Genomic DNA, 12,560 nt, shown 5'->3' on the forward strand with positions numbered 1-12,560 from the left:
GCAAAATAAGAAAAATGCTGCTTGAGAACTTATCAGAGTTCGATATAAGGCAATTTACTTTGTGTATTTTGACACGCGTTGTTGACAATTTGTGTTTTAATTGTTATAAAGCTTTAACTTTTTGAATCTCAGCGTCTACTGTTGTTCTATAATTATTGTCTGGACGCACCACCCCCCCAATGTCTGACCTCCCCACATAGTTTCCCACAACTGTGACCCCGTAAAATCAGTAAAATCTGGAGAAAAAAAAAAAAAAAAAAAAAAAACCCTTAAAAATAAGCATCAATATTATGGGCCGAAGTGATTAAAAAATCAAATGGTGGCAAGCCTATTTATAATGGAAATAGACATGACAGGCAAAGGCGGGAAGAAAACAAAGTCCCAGAGAAGTTAATTGAATGAAGTCATTTAAATACGTGCGGAGTGATGGGAAATGTTATACTTTCATAGTTTGATAGTGTTGAAGGCCAGAAGAGACAACTAGATCATCTAGTCCAGTGTTTCTCAAACTGGGGGTCCCAACCCAAAAGGGGGTCACAAATCTATTATAGGGGGGTCACAAGAGCAGCGGCTCCTGGATGGGCAGCCAGCTGTGAAGGCAGAGGAAGGGTGGCATGGGATGGGGGGGTCATCACTTTTTGGAGGGGGGTCATCACAGCCTGAAATATTTTCAAAGGGGGTCCCAGCAAAAAAAGTTTGAGAACCCCCGATCTAGTCTCACTTCCTCCTCTATAAGACAGGCCGTTAAACTTAACCCAGATATCCCTAAATAGAGCTGGGTACAATTTGTTGGATGAATAGTTTATTTGCAGTCAAAGGCATTTTCATGTAACCCAAGCTATTCATGAATTTTTAATCAAATTTGCCAAATAGGTTTGGACAATTTAGGGGAGGAGACTGAGGCACCTTTCAGAAAACAGCAGTGCCCTTCTTGCATCCTTTAGACCAATGCTGAGGGCACTCACCTGGGATGTGGAAGACCCAGGTTTAATTCACCCCTCTGTGTCAGGGCTGGTACACGGGCAGCCTGTGTGCACAGTCAGCTGCTAAGTTGCAGACAGGCGATGAGTAGCGGGGTTGGGAGTGAGCTGGGTCAGAATGACAGAAAGTCAGGGCCAGAGACCAAGTTGCAGGCAGCAGGCAAATAGCAGAGTTGGGGTTGAGCCAGGTCAGGATATCAGGAAGTTGGGGTCAGGCACCTGATAACAGACAGCAAGCAAATAGCAAAGTCAAGGACAAACCAGGGTCAGAAGCCCGAGTCTAGGGTCTACAGCAAGCAGAGACTGAAGCAGAGAGAGAGAGGGAGGGAAGGAGGAAAGGAAGGAAGGAGTGTGCATTGGTTGCTCAGACAGCCCCCTCATCATGGCTTCCTGGTTTAAATACTAGTATCAGCCAATCAGTGGGCTGGGAGGGGCCGCCTCTCAGGCCCTGCTGGGTGGCACTTCCTGCAGAGCCTAGCTCTACGGGATCCTTCAGCAGAAACCCACACTAAGCTTCCAGCGGCAATGTGGAAGCATCGGTAACCCCCCACCGTTATGGTCCCAGGTTTTGGCCCTCAAGGGTCTTGCATCCTGTGCCTCATTAGGAGACAGGACTGGCACTTAAGTCTTCCATATTACAGATAAGGTCCTTAGCTACTAGGCTAGTCTTATACTAGAAAGAGAAGGATGCGGGATCGAACAAAGGCGCACCAGGCCCAATGATCTTTGAGGGCCCGGAGCTCCTCCCACTTCTTCCGGCATGCTCCGCAAAGGACTCAAGGACCAGGACAGAGGCCCAAACTGAACAAGAGAGTAACTGTAGGCAATTAGGCTGTTTATAGCCTGTGAGTTGAAGTCTAGGTGCAGACACTGGCCGGCTGAGGCAGTCTGGCTTGCTGGGGAATTCACAGTGTAGGCAGGGAATGGTGCAGCCCAGAAAACCCCTGGTCAGGAGGGAGATAGATGCATATCTCCACCGAAGAGAGGTGACTGCTGGGGAGCTGGAGGCGTAGAGCGGATGCCCTGGACCATGAGGGTAAATCCAGGTGCAGTTGCCCTGAACCGTCACACCAAGCTGAAGAGAAATGACTTGACCATGTTATTAGCAGAGCTGGGAATGGATTCCAGACAGACCGTCCCTGCCCCACTGATCTTGCAGTTTAAACAGATAAGAAAGAGAAGCGCTTATAGGAGAAACAGAGGCACAGAGAGAGGGCAAGTGACTTGCCCAAGTCCACACACAAGGTCAGTGACAAAGTCAGGAATAGGACCCAGGTGGCCTGAGTCATGGCCTTGTGATCTAGTCAGAAACCCACAATTCCTGCCCCACCCCCACCCCCACCCATCTGGAAAGGCAGAAAATCCTAAATTCCTAAAGGGGTTTGCACTTAGTAGTATTAATTATTTGGCTTGCTGCATCCCCTAGAGGTATCTCTACACAGCCCGGGACAGTAAGCCTCCGAGCTCAGGTTGACAGTCTCACTCTTGCGCTACTGCACTGAAAATAGGTGGGCAGGTGTTGTGGCTCGAGCTGCAGGTCGGGCTTTGATGCCTACAATGGGGCTGGTCTTCAGAGCTTGCACTCCAGCCACACCCAGAACATCTGTACGGTTATTTTGAGCACGACAGCATGAGGCCTGCGAGCCGGAGTCTCTCGATCCAGGCTCTGAGTCTTGCTGCTGCATGTCGGGTAGACGTACCCCAGGAGCCCCAGTCATACACCAAGACCCTCTTCTGACAGGCCCTGTACAAACACAGAACAAAGAGATGGTCCCTGCTCCAGAGTATTTACATTGTAAGTCTGCGGTTAGGCTTCTGATGACTTATTAACACTGATTCCTGTAGTTGGACCCTCCACATCCAATGCAATTTGATGGTAGCTGAGTGACTAATTCCCTTCATCTCAACCACACCACATTTTACTTGGTGCATGCATTTTGTGTTGCCCCTCTTTACAGGTGTGAATTTCAGCTTGAGTGGAAAACTCACCATAGGATCTGAACACGTTCCAGGCATTAGTGGCCCACTGGAACAACTCACCAAGGGTTGTGGTGGATTCTCCATCACTGACAATTTTTAAATCAAGAGTAGATGTTTTTCTAAAAGATCTGCTTGAGGAATTATTTTGGGGCAGTTCTCTGGGCTGTGTCATGAAGGAGGTCAGACTAGACGATCCCTTCTGGCCTTGGAATCGATGAATTTATGGGAGAATAGCATGAATGGCAGTGCATTTAAAGAGGTGGGATTTTGAAGTCACCCAAGAGATTCAGGGCACCTATTTTCCATTCATGGGAATTGGACATCTATATCCCATAAAACCTCTAAACAGGTCCGATGTGGGACTGCAGTAATGCCTAGACCTTGTGCTGGCCCAATGGATCGGTGAATTTCACCCAGTGGGGAATAGACAAACTTGGATGTAATCAATATAAACAAGACTCACGGAGGATGCACATCCGGGGCTGCCTGCTGTCAGAGACAGGATACCGGACTCGATGGACCATGGGTCTGATCCAGTCTGGCAACTCAAGGCACCTGCACTGGTTCTCTAGATCCCACCCTGCACTGTTTAATGGCACCACACAGGGACTGAACTTGAGTAAAGAGAAGTGTAGGGTTGGATGTTAAAAAGGGGCCTAAAGGAGTTAGGTGCACAACTCCCACTGAAGTACAGTGGCATTTGGGTGCCAAACTCCGTTCGACTTCTTTGAAAATCCCACCTGGAACAAACCTGCTGGCTCAGTACTGGGCACTCTGCTAACCCGCAGTGAAGCATCCACACTCCATCCAACACAGGAAAGGAGGAGTAATATCCTGATCCGGGAGGAGACCTGCAGGTTACATGGGAGCAGGTGCAGCAGCCTGAGAGCGGGCTACGAAGGAAGTCTGGATAGTAGAATCCTTTGAGTTGGAGTTGGAGGGCCCAAGAGCCAGACTTTGACACACCCTGCTGCTGCCGGGGGCGGCGATAACCTCAACAAAGGAACAGAGGGCTGCAGTCTGCAGGCAAGAGGAGGGTGCAGAATGGTTACACCAGGAGCTGGTCACGTTTTATACCCTGGGACTCTGCTGCCTCTAGCTGAGTTGGGAACTGTTGGGTGTCTCTCACTGAGTTTATAACCATAAAAGTAATGTGAAGGGAACTTCCATCTGTTTATTTCTGGTGACTCTTGCAGAAGAATCCCCTTCCTTAATTTGAACCTATGACTGGTTGGAGGAAACCACTGAGGGTTAGAGCCAGAAAATCCTAGTGTTGGAGCATCTGTTTTCAAGGTCACGGGACACTCAGTGGTCTCCCAGATGTCCAGGGGCAGGACAGTATTGCAGCAAGTCCATACAGTTGGGCTGGATACACTTCTACCGGCTACACTACAGGCCAGGTTTGGAATGTTAGTCCAGCCTCTCAGACTTTTGATTGTTCAGCTAAATCATAGCCTGGATCCACACATTCCTTGGGTTGGTGTTTGCCTTTGGCCAAAGCAAAATCCGACTGGTGAAGCTGAGTGACAATTAAAATGGGTATCAGCCTCCGTGGTAATCCGTCCTGAACGTTCTGTCACTTATACTGGTTTAATGCTGGTGAAACTTCACTTAAGCTACTCCTGATTTACAATGCTGTGATTGGAGAGCCAGCCCTGTGGCATTCAGTGTAGTCACTACTGATCTACAACTTGAGAAGCGAGAGAAGCATCAGGCTCTATCACAGCTTAAGTGTTCAGATCAGAGTGTCCGAGTCCCTGAAGATATTCGTGAGGAAATCCCACTATTTGCATCTTTAGATGTCTAAATACCTTGAAAAATCTGGACCTCAGACACCTAACTCTTATTGACTAAGTGAGATTTGGGCACCTAACTCCCTTAAGTTCTTTTCAAACTTCCAGCCTAAGCTTCAGATCTCCCTGTGAAGGTAACTATTATTATTATTAGCCCCATTTTGAGGATGAGGCAATTGAGACACAGGGAGGTTCAAGGAGAGAGCTGCAAATAGAGCCACATTGACTGACTTCCAGCCTTAAGTACCAAGCCAGTTTTTTGCCCTTCAGTGGAAGGATGCCCTTTCCCACAAGCGGTCTTCAGATCAACCCTTTGGGCTGGGAATTTCAACGAAACGTAAAACAGTTAGGCTCCCAACTCACATTGGGCCAAGACGTGGCCTTTAAGGATAAGGGTTCCACAAGGAAAGTGAGAAACAGACACAAGCCCAACCAATTTAGGCTTAATCAGTTTTTGCCTTTATGTAGACATTTTCTTTTCTGATCATATCTTTTGGACAGAATAAAAAGATAAGATGGAACAGATAGGGGCCCAAGTTACCAAGTTCAGGGTACCAAGAAGGTCTCCACTTCATGACGGTCCTCAGTCTTTGGTCTCCATTCTCCAAAATGGACCTTGTTCACTTGTTTTCTTTTATATGTTAATTTGTCCATCAAATCAACCTCATGAATCTTACGTTACATATTCATCACCTTTCTTCCAGTTACACTTCGACACAAACATTCATATATTGTTTTTCATTCTCCATGCTATGCTATTCTAAATCATTCGCATTCCCTCAACATGACACCAAGGCCAAACTAACAAACGTTCCCCTTATTTTTACCATTCTGCTATTTTTCATCTTTGGATATCATAACTCAATACACATGTATCACCCTAAATTATTCATAACCCTTTATATTTTGAGTAGGAATGGTATGGGGAACAACATGAGCTTAATGGCAGCATATTCTTATCTTTTCCAAACCTGGGTTTCCAAGGCCGTTTTTGACTTCTTTGCTCAAAGTTCAGCAAGCCTTGCCTGTTGAAGTTTCAAGGTTGCTTTTTCAGTGAAGGCCGAAGTATTTAATTGTTCCCCAACACACCGGAGGATGTGCACTCAGGTGTTCTAGCCAGGTGACTACAAAGCTCACCACATAACACTGTGTAGAGCTCAGTGAAGGGGAGCTTAGAGTGCGGGGAAGCTGGAAGGGAGGCTGTCTGGGGCAGAACCCAAACGCTGATGGAGGGTGAGCTCGGGAAATCAATAAGAACCACGGCACAGGCCCATGAAGGAGGGCTGTGGAGTCCTGTCCCAAGGGAGGCTGGGTACTGGGGCAAACCCTGCCGGAAGCGAAGCACAGTCCCAGGACAGAAGGCTGTGGTCATCCTGTCCCAAGTGACCCAGATGGAGGGCAGCAAATATAGGAAGAGGCCTTGGGGAGGAGAACTGGGTCAGCTTGTGGCTACAGAGGGAGACAGTTAATTCCCAGGGCCAGGGCCCATGGCAGTGGGTAGTGTTGGAGATTTGGCCAGGCACTCCCTTCCCGCCACCCACTGCCAGTGTGCCCTGGATCCTTGAGTCATTTAAGCTTTCAGAGGGCTGAACAGAGTCCAGCTGGTGCCCCTAACTTGTGGGTGTGGGTTCTCCCATGCTACCACCCTCGTAGAGGGTGCAGCAGCCCCTCATATTAAGGGCAGGAAGAGAGGATTAACCAGAACCCAGGAGGGCTCGAAGATGAGACCAGGAGGAGATGGGCCAAAGGCTGCTGTGTGCCCATCACAGATTTAGGATGGAAGACTGGTGTTTTCCTTTGGACTTTGATTGCATCAGAGGGGATGGGGCAGCAGGTTTAGCTAGAGGGCCGAGTCACCTCAGTAACTGAACTGTGCTGAAGCCAGGAGAGTCATTGAAACCCCAGGAGGGAAACTGAGGCAGGTGGACTGCAGTGCCATAACATGAAGGGGTGTGCTCCAGGACTCCTTGAAAATCCCAGTCTTGATGTCTACTCCATTCTTTGGACTTCAGAATAAAAGCTACCTCATATCAGGTAAAAAGGAAACAGACTCAGACACCACAGTAAAGGGGTTAGCTAAATAGACAGACCTATAGCCAGGATCTGATCTCAAGCCCATTGTCATGTGTTGGATGTTCAGGTAAGTGCCCTCATCGATGGCTTTATAAACAAGCAGAGTGGAGCCCACACCTAAGCCTTGCCTAGCAGATGAGAGCACGCTCTAACCCTTGTGCCCTGAAAGAAGAGAGGAATGCAAGTGGCCCTTCTTTGCCCAAGAAAACATACCACTTACCTGCCTGAGGGCCCTAAACCTTCACACAGCTGTGTGACACGTGACATTTGTACCACGGGTGCTGCTCTCATGTAAAGGCACCACCTCAGCAGTGGAAGGGGACAGTGAGTCCTAGTGGATGAGAAAAGGGGGGCTATACTGTATAATGGGCAGTAGAGCCAGCAGTGGGTGAGGGATAGGGAAGTGAATTAATTTCTTCTGGTTACAAAAAGAAAAGGAGTACTTGTGGCACCTTAGAGACTAACCAATTTATTTGAGCATGAGCTTTCTTGAGCTACAGCTCACTTCATCGGATGCATCCGATGAAATGATCTGTAGCTCACGAAAGCTCATGCTCAAATAAGTTGGTAAGTCTCTAAGGTGCCACAAGTACTCCTTTTCTTTTTGCGAATACAGACTAGCACGGCTGTTACTCTCAAACCTGTCATTCTGGTTACACCTGCTCAAGTCCTGGTGGTATACATTGAAAATATGTGAACTGGGACTGCTTGACATAAATCAGGAGGAATTCCATTGATGCACATATGTTTGCCCTTGACAGTCTTCTAGAGTAATTTGAACGGAAAATTAAATCCTAAGATTACATATGGGAATTAATGGGAATGTATGGGTGGGGAAACAAATGACCTCTCATGTTTCAGTGGAAGGACAGGTGAAGTGAGGCGTGTGAGCCAGGGAAGGATTGTTTTATTTGGTGGTGTATGGGCAAGGCCCTTTGTTTTCATTTTGTAAAACATTTCCTGGAAATTTATCAGTGTTTATTATTTAAAGAAAGAAAGAAGGTGAAAAATCAATGCAAATAAATTAACCTTCCAGTTTCTGGGTAAATACTGAGGTTAATAGTGGAGGGTGGGAGAACCGAAAAACCCAAATACAGAAGTATAGAAAGTAAAAGCAGTTTAATGCTGTTGTTTATTTAATGAACATGCATGTTTGTGTGTGTATCTTCCACTACATTGCCTTTATTTAACAGAAACTAATTTATTATTAACATAAACATCTATCTAATGTAATGTACTAGAGTTTCTCAACATAATCAGTATTGTCATGTACTTGAGAGGTACAAAATTCAGGTGAAAAATGGTAGAATAAATAGTTTTTGGAAAATCTGGGAATTTTTCAGTAAAAATTGGTAAAAACTGAAAGAGAAGGCCCTTTGCATGCGTTAGAGTGATGCTCTGTGTGGGGGTCCTTATATGCGCACCTCCTTATGTGGATTGTGTGTGTGTGTGTGCACGCATGCTTTTGTGTATTTCCGTGTGTGTGTATCTCTGTTTCTCCCCCTCTGCCTGCATGTGTATCAGTGTGTGCGTGTTGGGAAGGAATGTGTGATCACTGTTCACGTGTGACTGTTCTGTGCAGCTGAAGCCAGATCCTCAGCTGGTGTAAATGAACATAGCTCCACTGAGGACAACCAAGTTAGCTGGTGAAAATTATTGTGACGATCTAGCCCCATGTTCCAATGTCTTCCTGATTTCTCCCCTGTACCACTAATCTCCAGGCACAATTGTGCTCCGGAGTGCAGTCACTGCAACTGGCTGATGCTAAATGCACCTCTGCTTAATACATCCATGGGGTCACCTGCATCACTGGCAGCAGCTGTGTATTGCCACTGTCTTAGACCTCTCTCCAGGCCTCTCTGTGAATCACTTGGTGGTCTCAGTCTAATTCATAGCAGCAGTGGGCCAGAATGAAGCTTCCCGGACTTCAGGAAGTGAGACAAAAAAAGCTCAGATTCAAACACACCCAATAAACGTGCTGAGCTTCAGAATGCAGAACTGAATTTCACAGCCCTGGTCATTCGCTTGTCATTAGTTGGACAAGCAGCCACATGGAAACCACAATCCTGTGGACCAGACCAACTGGCCTCCTTAACGGCAGGCTCACAAGCCACATGAAGGGACAATAGACATGGAGTGTGGACAAACTTCTGGCTTCTGACCCATAGAAATGATCATCTTGGGGCCCTTATGCAGCGTACTGCCTGACTGGGAAGGGGGCAAGGACAGTGGGAGAGAGCATGTGCACATGTATCTCTATTGATCGACCTAATCATCTCTTTATCTAACTATCCATCCATCCATCCATCTGTATCATTATCTGTCCATCCACCTAACTGTCTGTTTTTGCTACCTGTGTTTCAAGATGTCTGTCCATTTTTTCCTCCTTCTGCTATTTGTCCATCCAATTATCTACCCATTGGTCTGGCCAATTGTCTGTCAACACTGCTGTGAATCTGCCTTGCATGCTGTTCATTCATCTAATTAGCTCTCTGTCCACCCGGCTAGAGGTGTTTACATTCCCGTCTATTATCCAATCTATCACTAATGGACCCATCCCCATGGAAAGTGGGCTTAGGTCGGCAAGGGCTGCTGAATGGAGACATGCCACAGTCAAAGGCACTAAATTCAATTTAAAGTTATATCCGGATTTTTGGTAACTAAGGAATATTCCTTCTCACTCTGTGCAGCTAATTTCACAGCTTAAGCAGGTGGGAATTGGAGCTGACAAAACTTTGCAGTGTGACTAATGTTCTGCTAAGGACAGCAGTGGCAAGGGGATAGACTTTAACGAGTGCTCTGTTAGTCCCTGGTGACTGATCAGAGAAGTGGCAAAGAACAGCCTGTCCATGGCGCATGAAGTGCTTGACCATAAGCTGTTTCTATAGGTCTGATCACAGATCAGTGACAGATGCCCCATTTGCAGGACCCCTGATCAATTTCATTTGGAACATGTTTATTTCACTGATGCTTTGGTCAGACAAAAATAATTAAAAAAAAATAAAACCTACTTCATTATGTGCTTGTTAAAACCACCCTGGTTAGCAACACATCGACTAAAAAGATATCTCTCCAATTAGACATGCAACACTTCTCACTCTATAGTGATGTACATGGGGACACACAGGTCATTAAAACTTCACTTGCCTTAATCAAGCACTCTGAGGAATGTTAAACCCAGATGAGAGCTGAGCACTGTCCCAGGATTTAACAAACCTCTCAAGGAATTATGGGCCAATGGCAGAAACAAAGTTACTCGTTACTTTAATGGGTCCCATCGAGGGCCATTAGAATGGAAAAGCTGCCGGGAAATGCAGGTCTCAGTGGCAGTCCCATCGCGGCTGATTAGAAAAGAGAGTAAGAGGCATTGATTAAAGATAGACAAAGGAAGGGACGGGTCTGTTCCTGTGTCAAGTAGCCCCTGACGGTTAAAGTGTAAGGGGTCAAGCCATTCATTCCCAGCCCCTGTGAAGGTTGATCCCTTCCTTCATCAATTCCATCAGACCCTCAGGTAGTGAGGGAATGTAAGGGGGAGGGATGACTGCAATGAAACGGACATGTAAAGAAACTGCAGATTCCCACTAGGTTTGCAAAGACAGCCCGGCCCAGGTGTGGTGAGGAAAAGGCAGTTCCAGGTTTCTAGGCCTCAGTGACAGAGCTCAGCCAACATGCCTGGATTGTGACAGGCATTGCTGTTGTGCCTACGAACCCCAGCTCTGCCGATGCCCTGAATCCTAACCCACAGCCCCCTCCGTTGTTCCATCTCTGGGTTCTCACACACACACACAGCTCTGATGATGCACCTCAATCCCAGGCTGCAGCCCCTTGTTATCCCAGCCCTGGGCTCCCCCTGACACAGCTCTACTCATGCGCTTCAATCCTGATCTGCTGCACCCTGAGCTTCCCCCACCCATGGACAGGTTTGTCATTGCCCCTCACTCCTAATCTGCACCCCCTGCTATCCCAGCTTTGGGCTCCCCTCCCTGAAGCCCATTACTCCTGACCCACAGTCCCTCTGCTATCCCAGAATTGGCTCCCTTCATTGCTTTGGTGACATGCCTCAGTCCTGACTGACATTACCCCTACTATACCTGTCCCCAAACTGCTCCCCAGCTTGGCCAATACATCACAATCATGACCTACAACCCCTCTGTCATTGCTGTCCGACCCCAAACGCATACCGCTGACAATGGTCCTCAGTCCTGACCCTCTGCTAGTCAAGTTCACGCCCACCCACACACCCCTCTTTGAATACGCCGAGCCTGGCCCTTGCTAGCCCAGGCCTGACATCTTCAGAGCTCTGGTATTTCGGCTGATTCCGACCCTCCAGGCCAGTCCTGGGACAGAGCTGAGCTCTCTGAATGCATCACAAAGCAGCTTGCACTTTCCATCCCCTACGCACACACACACACACACACGCACGCTCGCACTCTGCTGTGCTCGTCCTGGACCCCACCTAGCTGCACCAAAGTACATTGGCCTTTACCTGTCACAGCCCCTACTATGCTTAACTTACACATGCCCATGGAACAACAAACCTATGTCAATCGGCAACCCATGCCACCTGCCAAAAGATGCCACACTGCACCAAACTTTGATATTCATTTTGGACGTGTGCACACCCCCCCCCCCACAGATTGAAGTCCAGCCAACAGGGGCAGTAAGAGTACACACACTCACACACACACCCCCAAATCTTATTGCCTCCAGAAGGGGGTAACAAGACATACGTACACACACTAACACAATCCACATACACACTGAGCAGGATTCATTTTTCCACCAGGGGGCAGGAATCACACACACACACAAAACCTGCTTCCCCCAACGTGGCAACAACAGACAGAGACACATGCACCCTGAGACACTCATTCCATGCAGCAGGAACACACACACAGGGAGAGAGAGAACAGGGCTGGTGACCGCCATCAGGGCAAAACACCGACACCCAGTGATTCCTGCACAGAGACGGGGGCGCTCGACTGGCCCTCAGAACTCTCCGCGCAGAGCCTGGCTTTGCCCCGACACTGCATGTGGCATTGAGACGGTGACTGAGGTTAAAGTTACTCACCAAAATTAATGGGATTTGTGTCGCCAACCCCCGCAAGCAGGCGAGGAAAACCTCAGTCTTAAAAACCGTGGACCAGACCTTCAGCTGGTAGAAAGTGGCCATAGCTCCATTGGAGTCAATCCCCGCTGGTGTCAATGGGCCATAGCTCAATTGAAGTCAAACTCCTTGTGTGATTTACGTAAATCACTTAATCTGCGCAGTGCCTCAGTTTCCCCATTGGTAAAACTGGGATAATCGCACTCTCACCCTCATAGGGTGTTATGATGTTAAACTCTCTTCGTGACTGTGAGACGCACAGACACCACAGGGATGAGGCCTATGTAAATACCTAGAACAGATAGATAGGTGGATTTGCAGCATCTGAGGAGCCAGCCTCCTGTGCCTCAGTTCCCCTCCCTTTAACATGGGGATAATTCTATCTCCCTACCCCACATGAATGATGGGAGGTTACATTTATCATTGGCTGTGGAGTGCTCAGATTCTACCATGCTTGGAAGCATTTCGCTACCTACATAGACATTGTAGTCCCAAACAATGGGCCCTAACCGCTCCTGCTTCAAATCTTAGTATAGAAAAGTTTAGGATATAATTAATTTGAACTTTATGGTATTGGAATGAAAATTAGCAGGCATGTTTATATCATCATCATCATCATCATCTTGC

The sequence above is a fragment of the Eretmochelys imbricata genome, chromosome 14 (assembly GCF_965152235.1).
Source record: "Eretmochelys imbricata isolate rEreImb1 chromosome 14, rEreImb1.hap1, whole genome shotgun sequence".
NCBI classification, from domain to species: domain Eukaryota; kingdom Metazoa; phylum Chordata; order Testudines; family Cheloniidae; genus Eretmochelys; species Eretmochelys imbricata.